Source organism: Pseudorca crassidens, chromosome 6 (genome assembly GCF_039906515.1).
Source record: "Pseudorca crassidens isolate mPseCra1 chromosome 6, mPseCra1.hap1, whole genome shotgun sequence".
NCBI classification, from domain to species: Eukaryota; Metazoa; Chordata; class Mammalia; order Artiodactyla; family Delphinidae; genus Pseudorca; species Pseudorca crassidens.
Genome location: NC_090301.1, coordinates 53098567 through 53112910, shown reverse-complemented (window position 1 = coordinate 53112910; position 14344 = coordinate 53098567). Strand labels below are relative to the sequence as shown.

The window sequence follows — 14344 nt, the reverse complement described above, 5'->3', positions numbered from 1 at the left end:
ATACTTAGACTAATTGGAAATTCCTGCAATGAGAGCAATTTATCTAGAATTTATAGCTCTCACTGCTCTTCTTAGCATCACTGTGTGGATTTTATGATGAATTATTAAATTTCTCTCTCCTTGTCACAAGTAAGCAACTCAGCAAAACCACACCTGCTCTCCTGAGCAAGAAGGATATTTTATAATAAGATGTAGCTTCAGCAAGCATCAGAGAGCAAAATATTCAATAAGATTTGTAAGAAATGCTTTAGACTGCTAACTGGAAACTCTGAAATTATAAATTCCACAGTTATCTCAAATATTCAGAAAATGAGAAAATATTCAAGTAATGGCTGAAATGCAATGCTTTCTCAATCATTTCAGTATAACACATCTATCATTGTCCCTTAGGTGTCCTCAACCTATGTTGGAGGAACTTGTGAAAGCATACTGTCCTAAAATTGTTAAAAGAAGTCAAAGAAGGACTTCCCTGGTGGTGCAGTGGTTAAGAATCTGCTGCCAGTGCAGGGGACACGGGTTTGAGCCCTGGTCCAGGAAGATCCCAAATGCCTCGTAGCAACTAAGCCCGCGTGCCACAACTACTGAGCCTGCGTTCTAGAGCCCGTGAGCCACAACTACTGAAGCCTGTGCACCTAGAGCCCGTGTCCCACAACAAGAGAAGCCACTGCAATGAGAAGCCCATGTACCACAACAAAGAGTAGCCCCCACTCGCCACAACTAGAGAAAGCCTGCGCGCAGTAAGGAAGACCTACTGCAGCCAAAAATAAATTAAATTAAAAAAAAAAGTCAAAGAAGTGGATTTCCTTTAGTTTGCTCTTTTGCATTCTAAATAGTAACAGCAGGTGTGGCAAACTCCAAACATTATAACAGAGTTAAAAACAAACTTTAGTTGCCCAGTGGAGAAAATAGAATATTAAATAGTATTCAAAATAAAAGCTAGTTTAAATCTGTTCTTAATAAAAAAAGGCGATGGTATGCTCGGGAAAATCTACTAATAGGACCCAAGCTCCTGACCCTTCCAAATGGTGATTTTCCTGTTCAGGGAACAGATAGGAGTAACAGATGGGTCACAGTTCTTTTTTTTTGGCCGCACAGCATGGCTTGTGGGATATTAGTTTCCCGACCAGGGATTGAACCCACGCCCTCCACAGTGAAAGTGCAGAGTCCTAACCACTGGACCACCAGGGAGTTCCCTGGCCACAGTTCTTAAGCATTAATGACAAAATTGATATGGCTTTTCCCTATTTGTACTGAAGGAAAACTCCATTGTTTAAGAAAAGTGATTCCTTAGTTTTTCTTGCTGTATTTTTGGATATATACATATTAGTGAGAAATTTGCCCCATGATATGCCACATAAGAAAAAAATGATACTGTAATTTGAATTCAGCACAGGTTCACAATTTCAAGAAAATAAAAGGGCCAAAACTTTTTAGAAAAAGTCACCAGGGTGACAATCCCTTATCTGCAATTCTGAAATCTGAAAAGCCTTGAAATTCAGATTTTTCTTTAGCTTGTGCCAAACTCATTTGGCAGCAAAATTTGACATGCACTAACTTGAGACTTAATGTGATTCTTCACTTGATGCACTGTGGAAATATTACATGTATTTGATTACAGGATGTTGCCCTGGATCCCCAAAGGGGAACTACTTAATAAATATATCTGCACTGTATTTCTTCCCTATAATCTGAACAGAATTCTGAACATCAAATCAGAATTACAAATAAAGAACTGCAGACCTGTCCTCCCTGTTTGCTTCCTGGTACACCATTGTACATCAGGTATGCACTCTGATGCATAACCATTTGAATAACTGAAGGTTACCATGTTGAAGTACAGGGTTAAAAACTGTGCAGATAGTATTGGATATTGTTTGGGTTTTTAAATGATGAGGAATAAACAATATAAAAACCCTTGACTGGTCTCTGACCCTATGTAGGGGAGACAGGACCAACTTGGGGACATCTTAAGACAGTGAGACTCTGATGAGTTAAAAAAATGACAAAAATCTAAAAGTTCTTATCATTTTAAGGAATCAGTAATACCAATATTCATATTGAAAATTACTCATTATAAACTGGGAGGAGGTATTACCCCCCCATTCATTTCCTACACGATGAAACCAGTCCAAATTAGTCTGTGTTTAAGTTACCAAAGACATTAAAGTGATATGATCATTTGGATATGCTACTTAAACACTTTTTAAGTAGCATTCTTTTGTTGGTACATAGGAAGATCCATCCTGTAATGTGCTGCTCTTCACCAGAATGCAGGCTCTATGACAGCAGGGAAGTTGTCAATTTTTGTGTTTCCAAATTTCTATCAGCTATTTCTTGATTTATAGTATTGATTTCCACATGAATTGGTTTTAAAGAAAAATTCTATATGTTGAAGTTCTTTACTGATTCATTTAAATATAAATTATGTCATTTATGGGGCAAATGCCCTGGATCCTACCCCCTTTCTACTTCCAGTCTCTTTCTCTACACAACCAGGTTTTTTTGGTAGATGAGTCCACACTGGCTGCCTCTAATTCTTAATCTCCCATTAAGCCCTCTTACGCACCACAATCTGGTTTTCCACTCCCACTATTACATAGTACTTGTCAAGGTTACATAATGACCTCCTTGTTGCTAAATCCAGGGGCCACTTCCTTATTTTATGATGTTGTTTCTAGCACTTGGTACTGCTAACCCCCTTCTTGAAGTTCTCACTTCTCAACTTACGGGGGTGCCAAGTTCATCTGGTGTTGCTCTTGTCTCTTCTTCTGTCCACCCCTCTAACATTTTACTATCCCATAGAGTTTAATCTTTGCTCATGGATTTTTATCTGTTTTGTTCATTGCTGTAATCCCAAAATAGAAGTCTCAATATTTGTTAAATGAACAGATGAATAGTGCTTATCTTTTCTTTCTCCATATTCTTTCTGGAAGACCATCTCCACCCTCACATCTTCAACTCATATTCATAAGAATGACTTTATTCCAGCTCAATCTTTTCTACAGTGTTCCAAATCTTTATCGCCAAATGCCTATAGAAACCTCCATGTGGATGTCCCAAAGGCCCTCTGAACTAGGGGAGTCCCAACTGGAACTCATTTCCTCCTCTCCTCAAACCAGCACTTCCTCTAAGATATTACCTGTAAAGCTAGCCAAGTGACAGTTTCCTTTTCCTCACTCCCAGTCAGTCATCAAATACCACTGATTTTGCTTTCTCAGTTAATAGGAGATAAAATCAAATCTCCCCATTCTCTCTGCCACTGTATACAAGAGAAAGTAGGGGGAAGGCTCCATTTAGGGAAGATCCCATAATAAGATAATCCTCATTTCATTTTAGAAGAAGGCAAGTCGGTTTTGACCTAACAAGATTTCTCACAAGGTCTTCATCTCTTGGCTATAAGAACTTGCCCAACTTGCCTCTAAAAAATATATGCATACTACTAACCTGTAGGGTTCCACTGCATTCTACCCATGCAGGGTAAAAAGATCATTTAAATATCTGCAAAGCTACCCACAGAGAAATCAGGCCTTAAATTAAAAGTACATCTCACTATGATAAAAACTGTAAAAAATACAAACACATGAGGGCTAAACAATACACTACTAAATAACCAAGAGCTTACTGAAGAAATCAAAGAGGAAATCAAAAAATACCTACAAACAAATGACAATGAAAATATGATAACATAAAACCTATGGGATGTAGCAAAAGCAGTTCTAAGAGGTAAGTTTATAGCAATACAATCCTACGTCAAGAAACAAGAAACATCTCAAATAAACAACCTAACCTTACACCTAAAGCAATTAGAGAAAGAAGAACAAAAAGACCCCAAAGTTAGCAGAAGGAAAGAAATCATAAAGATCAGATCAGAAATAGAAAAAGATATGAAAGAAACAATAGCAAGATCAATAAAACTAAAAGCTGGTATTTTGAGAAGATAAAATTGATAAATCATTAGTCAGACTCATCAAGAAAAAAAGGGAGAAGACTCAAATCAACAGAATTAGAAATGATAAAGGTGAAGTAACAACTGACACTGCAGAAATACAAAGGATCATGAGAGATTACTACAAGCAACTATATGCCAACAAAATGGACAACCTGGAAGAAATGGACAAATTCTTAGAAAAGCACAATCTTCCCAGACTGAACCAGGAAGAAACAGAAAATATAAATAGACCAATCACAAGCACTGAAATTGAAACTGTGATTAAAATTCTTCCAGCAAACAAAAGCCCAGGACCAGATGGCTTCACAGACAAATACTATCAAACATTTAGAGAAGAGCTAACACCTATCCTTCTCAAACTCTTCCAAAATATAGCAGAAGGAGGAACACTCCCTAACTCATTCTACGAGGCCACCATCACCTCGATACCGAAACGAAACAAAGATGTCACAAAAAAAGAAAACTATAGGCCAATATCTCTGATAAAGATAGATGCAAAAATCCTCAACAAAATACTAGTAAACAGAATCCAACAGCACATTAAAAGGATCATACACCATGACGAAGTGGGGTTTATCCCAGGAATGCAAGGATTCTTCAATATACGCAAATCAATCAATGTGATACACCGTGTTAACAAACTGAAGGAGAAAAACCATATGATAATCTCAACAGATGCAGAAAAAGCTTTTGACAAACTTCAACACCCATTTATGATAAAAACTCTCTCAGAAAGTTGGCATAGAGGGAACCTACCTCAACATAATATGAAAAACCCACAGCCAACATCATTCTCAATGGTGAAAAACTGAAACCATTTCCCCTCAGATCATGAACAAGGTTGCCCACTCTCACCACTATTATTCAACATAGTTTTGTAAGTTTTAGCCATGGCAATCAGAGAAGAAAGAGAAATAAAAGGAATCCAAATCGGAAAAGAAGAAGTAAAACTGTCACTGTTTGCAGATGACATGATACCATACATAAAGAATCCTAAAGATGCTACCAGAAAACTACTAGAGCTAATCAATGAATTTGGTAAAGTAGCAGGATACAAAATTAATGCACAGAAATCTCTTGTATTCCTATACTCTAATGATGAAAAATCCGACAGAGAAATTAAGGAAACACTCCCATTGACCACTGCAACAAAAAGAATAAAATACCTAGGAATAAACCTACCTAAGGGAACAAAAGACCTGTATGCAGAAACTCATAAGACACTGATGAAAGAAATTAAAGATGATACAAACAGATGGAGAGATATACTATGTTCTTGGACTGGAAGAATCAACATTGTGAAAATGACTATACTACCCAAAGCAATCTACAGATTCAGTGCAATCCCTATCAAACTACCAACGGCATTTTTCACAGAACTAGAACAAAAAAATTGCACAATTTGTATGGAAACACAAAAAAATCCCAAATAGTCAAAGCAATCTTGAGAAAGAAAACCAGAACTGTAGGAATCAGGCTCCCAGGCGTCAGACTATACTACAAAGCTACAGTAATCAAGACAGTATGGTACTGGCACAAAAACAGAAATATAGATCAATGGAACAGGACAGAAAGCCCAGAGATAAACCCACGCACATATGGTCACCTTATCTTTGATAAAGGAGGCAAAAGTATACAATGGAGAAAAGACAGCCTCTTCAATAAGTGGTGCTGGGAAAACTGGACAGCTACATGTAAAAGAATGAAATTAGAACACTCTCTAACATAATACACAAAAATAAACTCAAAATGGATTAAAGACCTAAATGTAAGGCCAGACACTATAAAACTCTTAGAAGAAAACAGAGGCAGAACACTCTATGACATAAATCACAGCAAGATCCTTTTTGACCCACCTCCTAGAGAAATGGAAGTAAAAACAAAAATAACCAAATGGGGCCTAATGAAACTTAAAAGTTTTTGCACAGCAAAGGAAACCATAAACAAGTTGAAAGGACAACCCTCAGATTGGGAGAAAATATTTGCAAATGAAGCAATGGACAAGGGATTAATCTCCAAAATATACAAGCAGCTCATACAGCTCAATATCAGAAAAACAAACAACCCAATCCAAAAATGGGCAGAAGACCTAAATAGATATTTCTCCAAAAAAGATATACAGATTGCCAACAAACACATGAAAAGATGCTCAACATCACCAATCACTAGAGAAATATAAATCAAAACTACAATGAGGTATCACCTCACACTGGTCAGAATGGCCATCATCAAAAAAAATCTACAAACAATAAACGCTGGAGAGGGTGTGGAGAAAAGGGAACCCTCTTGCCCTGTTGGTGGGAATGTAAATTGATACAGCCATTATGGAGAACAGTATGGAGGGCCCTTAAAAAACTAAAAATAGAACTACCATACGACCCAGCAATCCCACTACTGGGCATATACCCTAAGAAAACCATAATGCAAAAAGAGTCATGTATCACAATGTTCACTGCAGCTCTCTTTACAACAGCCAGGACATGGAAGCAACCTAAGTTTCCATCGACAGATGAATGGATAAAGAAGATGTGGCACATACAGACAATGGAATATTACTCAGCCATCAAAAGAAACGAAATTGAGTTATTTGTAGTGAGGTGGATGGACCCAGAGTCTCTCATACAGAGTGAAGTAAGTCAGAAAGAGAAAAACAAATACTGTAGGGTAACACATATATATGGAATCTAAAAAAAAAAAAAGCGTCTGATGAACCTGGGGCAGGACAGGAATAAAGACACAGACGTAGAGAATGGACTTGAGGACACAGGGACGGGGAAGGGTAAGCTGGGATGAAGTTAGAGAGTAGCACTGACATATATACACTACCAAAGGTCAAATAGATAGCTAGTGAGAAGCAGCTGCATAGCACAGGGAGATCAGTTTGGTGCTTTTTGACCACCTAGCGGGGTGGCATAGGGAGGGTGGGAGGGAGACGCAAGAGGGAGGGGATATGGCGATATACGTATGCATATAGCTGATTCACTTTGTTATACAGCAGAAACTAACACAACACTTTAAAGCAATTATACTCTAATCAAGATGTTAAAAAAAGGGCTTCAGTGGTGCAGTGGTTGAGAGTCCGCCTGCCAATGCAGGGGACACGGGTTCGTGCCCCGCTCCGGGAAGATTCCACATGCCGTGGAGCGGCTAGGCCTGTGAGCCATGGCCGCTGAGTCTGCGCGTCCAGAGCCTGTGCTCCACAACGGGAGAGGCCACAACAGTGAGAGGCCTGCGTACCACAAAAAAAAAAAAAAAAAATTTAAAAAAAAATTCTCACTATGATATATTCAATCATTCCACACTTTCTAAATTTCCTTCTAAATTTCAAAAATGAAAATTCTGTCTCAGTGTATCAACAATCTATATCCTTATATTACTCTTTGACAGAAAAGAGTTCTTGGGGTAGCAGTCCCTCTAATTGCTGAATAAAATAAACCCTAAGGGACATCGTTACTGCTACTGTACCCTCAATCACTTGTACTTGACCCCACCTCCCACAAGCCCACCTCGTCTCGCCTCAGTTTCCCCACACTTCACTTGGTTCACAGCTCAACTGGCTGGCAAAAGAATTTAACTTTCCTCATTAACCCCAGCACCTCATTCACTGGACAAATATTACCATTATGGGTTTTACTGGTCTGTGATTAAGCTCAATTTATACCCATTTTCAAGATAAGAAAGAGACAAAACCTTACATTTCAAACCTATATCACAACCCTCACCACTTTACTTAATATATATCTTATGGCAAAGAAGTAGCTCTAGTGCTTCTAATCACCCACTGAATAGCTCCTTTCTCATTTTGTCTTAAAGTTTGTATTTGTGCAGGGGAGTCTCCTTTGTGAGGTCATAAAAACTGAAAAATTTTGTACAGATGAGAAAACAGAACTAAAAAAATAATAATAATGAGGCTGGTGCCATAATTGATAATTATATTAAAAAGTGGTTCACTCTGTAATGACCTATATGGGAACAGAATCTAAAAAGAGTGGATATATGTATAACTGATTCACTTTGTTGTACAGCAGAAACTAACACAACACTGTAAATCAACTATACTCCAATAAAAGTTAAAAAAGACAAAAAGCTTACAAACTCCTAAAAAAAAAAAAAAGTGGTTCAGAAAAGCACTTGCTGAGAAAATGAGGAAGTATAAGGTTAAGAGAAAAAGCCAGATGGTCTTTTTCTACTTTCTTACCTTACCCCCTATTCTTCGGAAACAAATTAAGAATAGAGGGTTAAAGGCATTGTCTGTTGTATAGTGAGGGGAGATATATGTTAAGCTGCACAGGAGGCACTGAGGTCTGAGAGATGAGAGTTCCTATCATCAGACAGAGCAGAGAAGTGCTATAGCAAGGTTATAAACTCAATACTACTGGAAAAAAGCAAGTGCAACTAGGTGGGTCTGGGGCATATAGAAAGAAATGGGTTTAGAAGCTGAATTTTGAAGGACAAGTAGGAAAGGGAGAAAAGGTCATTCCAGCAATGAGACAGCATCAGTAAGGACTCAGAGAGATGAAAGACCTTGTAGAAGAACACTGGATCCTTGAAGTTCTTGGTCACTGTTATATATCCAGAACTTAGGACAGTGCCTGCTACTTAATAGGTTCCAATTCTAATATCAAATATAAAAAGAGGTGTGTGGACTTTTGATTATTGCTCCTATTTCTTAACTCCCTATAATGATATTTTGACAACTTCTTTACCAAGGAATACTACAGCAGCCTTGTCCCACATATCAACTCCTATTTCTAGGAACAGCCAAGCTATATGTCATCAATTGCATCATGACAGTCCTATCAGGTGCCATTCCTTATCTGTCTTCATCCCACATTAACCTGGAGAGCAGCTTGAATATACCTCCCTATTGCCATGAAAAAAAGAAAAAAGAGCAACAAAAAAAAACAAAACAAAAAAACCCAGTTCCTTTGAAGGCACTGCAAGAGGAAATCTGATCCTGGAGGTGCAGTTACTTCAACTTACCAAAACAAGTCTAATTATTGAGGATGCTGCATGCTTTCAAACATTCATACCACTTTGTCTCCCCTCACCCCAAATCTGTTCATCAGCTTGCCTAACTAAGTATATGGGCCGGATATGTTCACCAACTCTCACTGCACAGCTTTATAAGTGGGCTTGCTGAAGAGTTAATGAAAGCGCCATTTAGTAAATCACATTCTAAGTTTTAAAGAAAACTTGGATGCCGTGTCCTCCACAGAGAAGTTTATGAACTATCCCCTAGACACACAGCACTACATTCTACTCCAGAGGCTCCTGTCCCCAGGTTTAGAAGAAAGCTGTCCTGGTAAACTAATTCAGGAAAGGACTCAGAGAGTAGCTTTTGAGATGGAAGTACTGAATTCTAGTCTGATCCATTTATGAGTTAGGATCAAAGTCAAGTTAAACATGAACCTCCACTGGGTCTCTCCCTCCCATTAGCCAAACTATTCGATAATTCCAGGAGCCCTTATGTCCTCAGGCCAAGGCAGCCCACACCATCTTTTTGGTATCTGTTCACTGGGAAAGATTTATTAACTTAGTTACAAATAGCAAAGGCTTGCTTTAATCATTGCTTCCTCTCCAGATATATTATTTCTGAAGAAAATGCTTTGAAAGTTTGTACTCTGTTGTAGGCCTTGAAATGTCTCTTCCAATGTCCACTTGGGAAATGTATATACTGAGATAAAATATTCAGGCTACAGGTTTATTACGTCTGGAAGTTTGCTAAAGCTAATACGCCAGAGCCCTTTTTGTTCCATTATCCTCCCACGCTAGGATTCTCAGATTTAAACAGAGAAATAGAGAACTGCAGCAAGGAAGCCCTCCAAGTCATTAGTGGGATCAGCTATATTACCAATAGCCACTTCTTTCTTGAACTAGCTCTAGGCCAGTCATGACTTATATCAAGTTAAGGATATACCAGGTAGTACAAGATTCAGTCCAAATACAAGTGAACCATAAACAGAAAATAATGTTCAAGTTAAGGCATGGGCATTATAAATACACAATGCATCACTCTGTACACTCTTAGGTGGTCTCAGATACAAGGAGCCACTGCAGAACTCTTGGCAATGCACAATCATCAGGGAGGAGACCTAACCTCTAACAATGCAGCAGCTGGGAAAAAGGACAGAGCTAAGAAGACTGGTTTAGGAAAGACAGTTGAGCAATCTAGGAAGTGTCAGAACTCCAGAAGTGATTGGAACTAAGCTATGCAACATGAGGAAGGATGTGGTGGCATAATAAGGAAAATACTGGCTGGCCACAGATCAAACACTTTGGAGCAAAGAAGGCAGCAAACCTGATTCTGGGAGTAGGGGTGAACCACAGCCGATACCTAGGAGATGGGCTAGAACAGTGGCTCTCAAACTAACTGGCATGAGAATCTCGGGAATGCTCTGGCAAAAAAGAGAGTGAAGGGTCCCTCATTCCCCAGTTTCTGATTCAACAGGATTGGGGTGAAGCTCAGTAATTTACATTTCTAACAAGTTCCATGGAGATACTGACGCTACTAATTCTCCTGATTCAGGACACCACATTTTCAGAACCACTCGGTCAGGCAGGATATTAAAGGTTCTTGGCCTCTGAAGTCTCAGTGCCTTACATGCATTATTTTTCTTCAACTTCAAAACAACCTGTAATTTTTAGACAAGGAAGCTGAGACTAGAGATGTTAGGTAATCTACCCCAAGTGACAGATCTAATAAGTTCTGAAACAAGACTGGAATCTTTGGTTTACTAGTCTTTCATCCAGTACCAATTCAAGTAGGCCTCCTCCTCCTACAGACACTAGACGCTTCTTATAATCAAGATCACACTTTTAATGCCAATTCTAAATCCACTTTTCCACAGTAGGATGTTAACTGAGGTGAACTGGCAATCCTAAAACAAGTTTAGATACAGATAAGGAGGAGGCCAGTTAACTGGTTTTCTGAAGCCCAAGTTTGCTTGTTTCTCTATCTGCTATTCCTAGTCTGTGGAAACCTAAAAAAGCAAACTCTTATCACACTTTCAATCACTTAATTCTTGCATCTGGAATAGGCTTTCCCCATTTTTTTCGTTCTCCATTTATCTCAAAGAATTGTTTTAAGAATTAAGCGAAAATCGGTAAACTGATCATTGCAGTTGGAGTCAGTAAAATTAACTATGATATTATATTACCGTTACGTGCAAATGTACGTACTATAGGATTGGAGCTCGATAGAGATGTGGAGACTGGAGACCCAAGTTTGGGAGTTATCACCTTATTGGTGGTAGTTCAGGTTATGGAAGGATAAAGGATGACAGAGGAAGAACACATGTAATGAGGAACGAACAGTCTCCAGTAATAAATACTAGTAAGCGTCAAAAATTACGCGGCAAATGAATGAAAAAGAAACGACTAATGAAATTTTAAAAAATCAGTCACATTACGCCGCAAAGAGTAATGAGAGTGAAACTTCCACTGTTTTTTAATTAACTACCATTCATGGATCCCACAACCGTGGCCCGACGCCGGGGCACTAAGAAAAGGGCCTTGGGAAGCCCAAACGACTCGGGAGGCTCTAAGCGATCCGCGCCCAAAACACACGCACACGAAAGGCGAGAGTACCAGCACTGGTGCTGGATTCCACAATAAAGCCACTGCGGAGAGACAGGCCCAGGAACCTCTCGAGGAAGCTACTCTGTCCGCGCAGGCGGGGCGGGAGTTCATCGCTGCCCCCTCCCCACCCCACCCGCTGGGACTCCTCGGCCCGACCGACACTCACAGCCCAACCTCATGGGCCAGCGCGCGGCGGGAGACCCAAGCGCACCCCAGAGTCGCCCACGGCCGTACCAGCGAGTCCGCACCCACTCCTGGTTCCCCTTCACTTCCCACCCGGTCTGGCAACCCACCACCCCCACTTCAGTTCGCTGCCTGTAGCTAGTCTACGGAGTTCGGTAATTACCTGGCGCTCCACCGCGCCGCCATTACACCGGACGCACGTCACTTCCCCTTCCCGGCCCGGCGGTAAGAGGAAGGCGGAACGTGAAATACATAAAAACCTGACGCTAAACTGACTTTGATACCTTATCCTATTAATTTATTTAAAGTACCATCTTGTAATACCAGATACAGAGCCGTCCATCCGGCCACATTTTTCCCTTCCCAAGACGCCGAAAAAAGAGAAGTTGACACAAACTACAAAATCCAGAACCCACCGCCAATGAGGACGGAAATTACGTGCTCAATTGTAGGCTGAGAAGGCAGCAAAGCACGACGGGAATTGTGGTTCTTCCGGATAAGCGCCCGAGAGAGCGTGCTGGAGGCCCGCGAGAAACCTGGTCGTGTTTAAGAGTTTTTAAAATTTACTTTAATCTGTAATTATTTCTCAGCAGTTGGCAAGAAAGTAGACCTTAGTGTAGTCACTTTTCCGTGAAAATCTTAAGGAGAGCAGACACCTTCTTCAGACTTTTTACAATAGTTAAACCAGGAACCAAAAAAAGCAAAAATGTTACCAAATGTTAAGTGCCTACTAAATTCCAAGATTTCCAGCCCCAGTGAATGGGAGAATATTGGACCACAGAGTGAAGTAATGAGGAGAAACTAATTCTGTAGAGAAGATGGTGCCTCTATTTTAGATTAAGGTACCAGCTGGCGAGATATGCTGAGGAGAAGGAGATTGCCTGACCGACTTGGAAACAGCAGTCTGTACGCAAATCAGAGGTAATCCGTCGAAGTATTTTCTTAAACATTACTTTTCAACAGTAACAAAACCTAAAAGTTAACTGCTTGTTACTGTTTTGGAAACTCTTTTCCTAAAACAACTGTATCTTTATGTTCCTCAAAACAAGTGTATAAACCAGTCCTGGTTTCTTCAAACACTGATTTATTACAATGTTAGGGTACTGCTAAACCCTTCCTAGAGTCAGAAGAGTAAAGTGATTACGGATAAAGACACTGGAGCACAACTTATGTTTAAATCATGAATCTATTGATATATTCATGGACGATTGACCTTAGGCAGGTTACTTCACACTGTGTGCCCATTTCCTGATTCGTTAGATAGGACTGATAATAGTACCCACCCCCCAGAATAGTTTTAAGACTGAATTAGTTTTGATACGCTTGATGCATTTGTGATAATTCCTACCATATGATAGTATTATCTATCCTTTTTCATATGTTAAATATTTGGCCGTAGCTTAAGGTGCATTTTGGTGTCTTAAAATATTTAAGTGGATAGATTTTAGTTGTAATAATAGGAGATGAATCTGGTAAGCATTTGTATCCACACCTGAAAAAAGCACAATACCACCTCTACAATTGTCAACAGAAATAGGAAAGTTGGAGTTGAACCTAGCGGGGCTGGGTGGAACTGGGAGAGACTAGGTTTGTCTTTTGGGTCCTCAAGGAAGTAAACAGTGATAAAATTAAGAATGTAAAAAAGATGAAAAGAAAAGGGAGAAAACTAGATGGGGTAGGGGTAGCTCCAGAGCAAAGATGAAGTCCCTCCCTGGGATACAATGGTGAGACCTTTACAACACTGTCTTGCTTGGTCATTGGCCAGAGCCTCCCCGAGAAGCGTGTGGCCTCAACTCAAAACCTGAGGTGAACTTGAAAGTGGTAACAGTTAAAGGCTGTCACCTAACCACACTCCTTGTAACCAGGCAAAAAGCCATTTATTGAAGAGGTATCTGAGCAGCACATCTCTGTGTCTGTCACAGTCCACCCATTGCACCATGTAGATTCACTCTCCCTACACATTCAGGGAACTGTTGTCTTCCTGAAGAGAAACTTCAAAGACAGAAGTTAGTGGGACAAACTACAGTCCCCATCTTTGCAGTTGGTCTTGAGCCACAACTGAACTCATTGACTCTCTCCTCCACTGTTCATCCTAAATTTTCCTCTCTCTCTCAGCTACCACTTCTGCTGGTCTCAATAATTAAACTTGTGGTGTGAAAACCCTGATTCCTGAGAAATTTGAGCCCCTGGTAACAATCCCCTTCTCAGGCAGGTGTTGCTGCACTTGTCCATTTACAGTCACTATTGGAGAAGGTAGAGGTGTACAAGTGGATCACCTGAGTACCAAGTGTATTCCTACTTGCCTCCGTCGAATAACATCAAGCCTGCCTCCTCCTGGTGATGAGTTAGCTTCCCTGACAGGGTGTTGACTCCTTGCCTACTTGTCTCTGAACTCAAGAATTCCAAAGTTCCTAGGCAGCAGATGAAGCTTAGTTCAGTGGGACCCTTCCTGTGTCCCCTAGCAAGAATATACCACCTTTGGGGACTAGAACCTCTAATTCACAAAGTTCAGAGTTGCAGGAATGGGAAGTACTATGTCCCTTAGTGGGTCATTGGGAATGATGGTAAATGGGGCTATTCCTGTTTGAAGCCATTGTTTATGGCCCCACTTATTGTTTCTATCTGGGATCC

General features: G+C 40.0%; 1 protein-coding gene and 1 long non-coding RNA gene across 2 annotated transcripts in view; one reads left to right on the top strand and one right to left on the bottom strand.

The window, feature by feature from the left end:
- CWC22 (CWC22 spliceosome associated protein homolog) overlaps positions 1–12121 on the bottom strand; it is a 63606-nt gene extending 51485 nt beyond the window's left edge. The window contains exon 1 of the mRNA XM_067741338.1: positions 11877–12121. The gene's annotated coding sequence lies outside the window, so the exon portion shown is untranslated. The remainder of the gene's footprint in view (positions 1–11876) is intronic.
- A 96-nt stretch (positions 12122–12217) lies between these two features.
- The window catches only part of LOC137226455 (uncharacterized), an 854565-nt gene continuing 852438 nt past the window's right edge, over positions 12218–14344 (top strand). Inside the window, exon 1 of the long non-coding RNA XR_010944357.1 lies at positions 12218–12634. This is a non-coding gene — a long non-coding RNA (uncharacterized lncRNA). The remainder of the gene's footprint in view (positions 12635–14344) is intronic.